Genomic DNA, 6,000 nt, shown 5'->3' on the forward strand with positions numbered 1-6,000 from the left:
CATGACCAGCTTAAAGCAAAACATTTCACACTCTTTTTATTCTCCCTGTCATTAAAATATATGACTTTGCATGAATCAAGCACAATGTTCAATTTCCTAGCTGTCTGCAGTTACTGAGTGTCTTACAGTTAGCTTCCCTTCAATAATTCCTTGAGCCAGCATAATGATGTCCTCCGGCTAATAATTATAAACTCAGTAAAAACTGACACTGAGATATGTGTATGTCTGGACTGCTTTTGTTAATTAGTCCCAGCTTGTGGACAGAGATGTGTTGGCTTTAGATGAAAAGCTGTGTGCAGAGGAAAGTGTGACAGCTTTTTTTTTTAAAGGACTTGACAAATTAAGAAAAATGTACAACAGAAGCTACGGCCAGGATTCATGAGGTAAATGGTTTGAAATAATTTCAACAAAACGGCAGCTTTTAGTGTCTATTAAATACTTGAGACTTTTCCTTTTTCATGATTACTTATCATCGTGTGAAGAAAGACCTGTACAGAAGTCAAAGCTACTGAGGGGACTGAGGGCCCTCACACCCTGGCACATTCCAGGCACATGTATGTATGTATACACCCCTGTGCATCCTTTCCATAGAGATGGATACTGAACAAATGGTGATCTCACACAGACTCCCACTTCTCCTCCACTGATATTCTTTTCTCATTCAGTCTGTCGTAGTTAGTCACATTAGTATGTATTTATAATTACAAACCTCCTAACACAATCTCTTCTCAGAAATTGCTGTCATTTTCCAAAGATTCTTCTTGCTGGCTTAAACTGTTGGCTACTGCTCGTCTCTGCCTCCATGATTCCGTTGGTAGTGCAACATTTTGTCGGTCTCTGTGAGCTTCCAGATTTAAAACCAAAAATCAGTGTAGATCACAGACAGATTATCACTAAGAGGAAGTGAACCTTAAGGCTTCAGCTAATAATTGTTTTTATTAGGGATTATTCTCCCATTTACTACCCCAATTCCAAATAAGTTGGGGAGCTGTGGAAAGTGCAAATTTAAACAGAATGCAGTGGTTTGTTAACCTGGCACACCAGATAGATCTGGCAAACCTCTCATAGACCGCGTTTGGGAAAGGGCAGAGCCTTTGGGAAAAAAAAAAAAAAGACTCGGATGGTGATGAGGATGAGGGTGGATGAGGGTTTTGTCCCCCACATTTTTACAGGCCAATCAGTGCAACAGAACATGTGGCGTAGCTGTAACCGAGCTGCACCCCTACAGAAGGTGTAAACTCCATAGGGAGCTACACACCATGTCAGTACACGACTTTTGTCATTTTTGAAAAGAAAACAACCCACTGCTGTTTGTTCTTCTTTTGACGAAGAAATGTCATGAAGTTCTGATAAAACTGGCGTTTTAGCAGCATCCAAGCTAATCTCTTCCGCCATAATTTCACCGGTCTCTTGTTGCTGCTTGCTTACGTCACAACTCTGCCGCACCCGAAAGTACTGCCCCTCACCACTGATTGGTCCTGTCACTTTCTAACCAGGCCCAAACGGTTCAGACGGGAGCTTTGCAAGATGGATTCGCCAGTGAGAGGAACATGGAGACGGGCGTATCTATCTGCTTTGCAAGGTTAGTGGTTTGTAAATCACATAAACCCCATTTTATTCACAATAAAACATAAACAACATATCAGATGTCAAAACTGAGACATTTTACCATTTCATGAAAAATAGCTAATTTTGAACTGGGTTCCAAGACAGGGGCAAAGAAAGTCTGGGAAGTTAAAAGACTAATAAAAAAAATGAGGAGAAGGAATTTACAACTAACTAGGTTATTTGGCAACAGGTCTGTAACATGACTGGATATAAAAGGCACATTTTAGACTCGCACAGTCTCTCAGAAGTAAAGATGGGCAGAGGTTCACCAATCTGTGAAAAAAAAAAACTGTCTAAAAACCATCTACAGTACATGATATCATCTAAAGATTCAGAGAATCTGAAACATCAGTATTTGATGCTCATGATGCCCTCAGGTGGCTCTGCTTTAAAACAGGCATGACTCTGTACTGCATGGGCTCAGGAACACTTCCAGCACAGTTCATTGTACCATCCACAAATGCAAGTAAAAGCTCATGCGAAGAAGAAGCCATATCTGAACACAGTCCTGTAACATGGTTGTCTTTTCTGGGCCAAAGCTCATTTACAATGGACTGAGGCAAGATGGAAAACTGTCCTATGCTTATCTTAATCCAAATTTGAAATTCTTTTTGGAAACCAGGGATACCATCTCTGATGGTATGGGGTTACATTAGCACCTTTGGCATGGGGAGCACACAAATCTGGGTTAGGCACTATAATGCTAAAAGTATATAGAGGTTTTAGAGCAACACTTATTCCCATCCAGACAATGCCTCTTTCATGGAAGGCCCTGTATATTTCAGCTAAACCAGGTGCTGAACTGGCCTGACTGCAGACCAGACCTTTTATCAGTAGAAAACATTTGCATCATCATAAAACGAAAAAAATCCAAAAGAAGACCCAGCACTGTTGAGCAGCTAGAATCCTACATCAGACATGAATGGGACAACATTCCTCTCCAAAAACTCTAGCAACTGCTCTTCTCTATTCCCAGATTTTTGCTGTTTACTGGCTGTTAAAAGAGAAGATGCTACACTGCATTCTGTTTAGATTTGCATTTTCCACAGCACCCCTACGTTTTGAATTGAGGTTGTATTTGTTGGATTAACTGATTATTATTAGGTTTATTAAATGTTATAAAGATTAAAATATCTGCTTATCATAATTTGAGTGATCTCAAACCATGATGATGTTGCTGATTCTTCAAACCACAACAGAAAATACAATTTTTATTTCACAAAATAATATAAACTTTTTTTGTTCCCACAACAAGCAAAGATGTCAGTGTGGAAGAACAGCAAAAGATGGCAACAGATAAAAAAATAAAACAATGCAATTAAAATGCAGTTACAGAATAAGAGCTGTTGCATATTTAGTGTTGAACTTTAGCAGATAAACACAACCCAAGAGAGAAACAGAGACAGCCTCTTATTTATACATCTTTGACTGAAAAAAGTCATCCATGACTAAAATATTAAACTATTTATTTTCTGCTAATTGACTTATGACTACAGCTATAGTTTTAACCCTCTCAGCTCTTAACCCAACCTTTTTCTGCACCTCTGAGTGTGTCATTTTCAACTCATCCACGTCTGAATGTTGTAATCCCTGTAGTCACTCTGGTCAAGAAAAACATGTAAGATTCAAGTGTTACTGCTCAATCCAGTTTGAGTGCGAATAAAAATGTCTTGTTGTTCAATAGCTGCTCCATCTGCAGGTCACGGTGAGAGGCTCTTCAGTGTAGAGAGGTGCTGTGGTCAAAAGGTCGTACGCAGCCTCTCCACAGTGTGAACACACGTATCTGAATGTCAACTGGGGAAACCGTTCCACCCAACCTTACTCTCTTTGTTTTCTGCTCATTTTGTCTTTTCTCTGCGCCTAATGAGTGTGACCTTTTACACAGCCTGTATTTCCTGAAAATGAGGCTGCTGTTTTTCCAACATTCATTAGCGAGTAATGAAAACTGAACCAAGAGGGCGCTCTGCTTATTGTGGCTGCGTGTGCTCAGGTCTGAGCCACAGGTGCAGAGGTTGTCAGGGCTGATAAATAAAAGCAAGATGACGGGAAGACTTGACGCTCTGTGTTTCATGAAGACGAAGCAGCTTGTTAGCGTCCTGCAGATGGGTGCCTTGTGCTGTCACTGTGTGTGGAGAAATCAATAAATACCCTCTGAATGTGGAGCCGCCCCGTGGCAGCTCCAGGTATCTGCTGAAGTTAACAATCAGCCCAATCACTGTGCATGAGGCAATGTCATGTTCATGATGTGGTAAGTATGAGAGAACTTTTTTTTTTAACAGACAAGTTTAAGTAGGGAACACAACGCCACATCAGCTAGCCATCAGCTGATGCTAATTAGTGCTAATTACTTTCAGCATTAAATGCCAGGCAGTTCATTGAAGCTGTCAGCTCTTGATTTAGGCCATCAGCTCCTCTGTCATTCAGCTGTTCTGCCACACTGCTCTTTGTGCAGATTAAACACCACGGTCTCTTCCTGTGCTGGCTCCTCGGTGATCAAATTCACATGCAGTGGTATGTTTCTGTGGAGCTGCTTGATAATTTCATGCTCTCCTCATCCCAGCAGTGTCTGTTTGCACCGGTCAGTGCAGAGCCTGGGTGATTTCATCCTGTGCTGTGTGGATTCATGCAGCCAGAATGTAGGGAGGAAATCAATGCTGCGAAATACACCTGCATGAACATTTTTGCCGTTATAGTTTCACTACATGATGTGCACATTTACCAAAAAGCCAATCCTACATTTACACAGATGCATGAGAGATTTTATTATTATTCTTTTTTTGGTCAGAATTAACCTACACATTGTACAGACTGCATACCTGTGCTTCATTGTCTAAAACAGGGCTGACCTGCTGCAAATTCTTAAATTAAATGTTTTAAATTAGAACATAAAGCTTGTCCTGTATTGTGCTTCTTATTTTACATAAGGCAGTGCTGCTCTGTTAAGTGTGTAAACAAACATTTTGACTGACAGAATTCGTAGACATCCTTTGTAATGATTAATTTGAAAGGGCAACATATAAATTTAACACACTGACATCAAAAACAACAAGATATGTTGATTCACAATGCCCTAAAAAACAAGACAAAAAATATTACAGCAGCAGACGACAAGGTCAAATTTAGAAATCATATTGGTCCTCATTTATCAAACGTATTTACACCAGAAATTTGGGGGCCCTTCTCTGACATGGAGACTGAAATCATCATAAAGGGAGCATGTGTTTTTGCTGTATTATGTATCTCGTGGTTGTAAACTCTAAGGGTGAGGCTGGCTTTACTGTGAATATAGAGGATTGTGTTCTTTAAATAATGGTTGTTTTCAGCTGCTTTATTTATCAGAACCTGCTCATTCAGATGCTGAGACTGGCCAGATATACACATTTCTTAAATCACATTTGGACCTTGTTGTAAGATTTCTACACTTAAATCTTTACTGGTTTCTACACAAGTTTGATAAATGAGGGTCATTATGCTTAGAATCTTAAAAAGACAACATACACTGAAGGGTGTCAGCTTTGTGCTGTTTGCTCTTGTATTATGTCTGTATGTGGAGATGAGCCATCAAGGTCTCCCCTCTTTACAGAACAGAGGGTCATTCAGCCTGACCAGGGTGAAACCAGGGGTAGCCTGAACAAACAAGGCCCCTATAAAATCTATTTGGCCACCCCAAAATTTTTTAACAATGATTGAGTATTTGCCTTGTCAGCCCTCAATGGGAAGCACTGAAGTAGGCACATTTATGCAAATGACCTCTTGTGACCCAACTCCACCAGAGGGCACCGGTCTACACAAGCCTGCATTAAAACGTCAAAGTGGCCGAGTCATCCTTAAATTTTTGTGTGTGGTTTCATCAACTTGGAGGGCAGCCTTGAGGGCACTTTTGGGCAATTTTATTTACTTAGAGGTGATCAAGCAGGGCCACTTTGTTCACTTTAAGAGCAACCTTGATGGTAATTTTGCATGTTTATCAACCATGGGGACCCCCAAGAGGGCACTTTTGTGGTGGGTTAAGTGTTTGCCAGTAACACTCTTCAATTTAGCTCAGCTATCATACAGCATAACTGACACACTTATGAGGTTGCTACTACATTGCTGTGATGTGGTATCTCCATAGTGACGGCTAAATAATTTCATACACATCCTTGGCAATGATACAGTAAACTCAAATCAAAACTAAACTCTGCTGGCATGGTAAGCTAGACACAGTAGCCAGTCGGTAACTAGTGGTATGCCAGACTCACTAGCACATGGCACTTCAAAAGTGACATTTCACTCAGTGTGACTGGCATATGCTGCTTTACAAGAGGCACATATCCCAGTCTGACCAGTATATGCCACTTCACAAATGGCCATATACTAGTCTGACCGGCACATGGCGCTTCACAAGTGTCA

Source organism: Cheilinus undulatus, linkage group 12 (assembly GCF_018320785.1).
Source record: "Cheilinus undulatus linkage group 12, ASM1832078v1, whole genome shotgun sequence".
In the NCBI taxonomy this organism is placed as follows: Eukaryota; Metazoa; Chordata; class Actinopteri; order Labriformes; family Labridae; genus Cheilinus; species Cheilinus undulatus.